Source organism: Gavialis gangeticus, unplaced genomic scaffold (genome assembly GCF_001723915.1).
Source record: "Gavialis gangeticus isolate Ggan-Ray unplaced genomic scaffold, GavGan_comp1, whole genome shotgun sequence".
In the NCBI taxonomy this organism is placed as follows: Eukaryota; Metazoa; Chordata; order Crocodylia; family Gavialidae; genus Gavialis; species Gavialis gangeticus.
In genome coordinates, this window is record NW_017729034.1 from 39,028,929 (window position 1) to 39,029,495 (window position 567).

Sequence of the window (567 nt, forward strand, 5' to 3'; positions counted from 1 at the left end):
GGCGCATGCGCACGGGAGGGGGGGGGAAGTACCAAGGTGCATGCGCGGGGGCAGGTGTGCTGGGATTGGCGGCCTGCGTGCCGCCGGGGCCAGGGCGCTCTGGTTCCGGCTCTTCTGCGGGCCCCGGGGAACTCTGGGCTGGCGGGTTTGGGCGCGGGCTGCTGGGTCACCCGCAGCAGTGTCTGTGACATGAGCCCTTGTGTCGGGAATTTAAAACACTCCGTCCTGTGGCCCAGGAGCTGCACCTTTGTTGTGCCAGGACTCAGTCCTGGCCAGCGCCCCTCACTCCCGCCCCCAGTGTGTGGGGCCGAGGGGGCCCAAGCAGCCTGCAACTGCCAGCCTGCAAGGGGAAACCACGGTTTCCCAAGTTTCTCTCCTCTAAAGGAGAACCCATTTTTCAAGTTTCTTCCCGACCCTTTCAGATATTCTTGGGACGCACCTTTGGTTTGTAACCCAGAGATTCAGAAAGGCAGTTCTAATCTCCACGTAGGGCCACCATCAGGCCTGAAGCAACACAGATGAAGCACCTGAACCTACTGCAGGGGAGGCACACCACAATATTTGCAC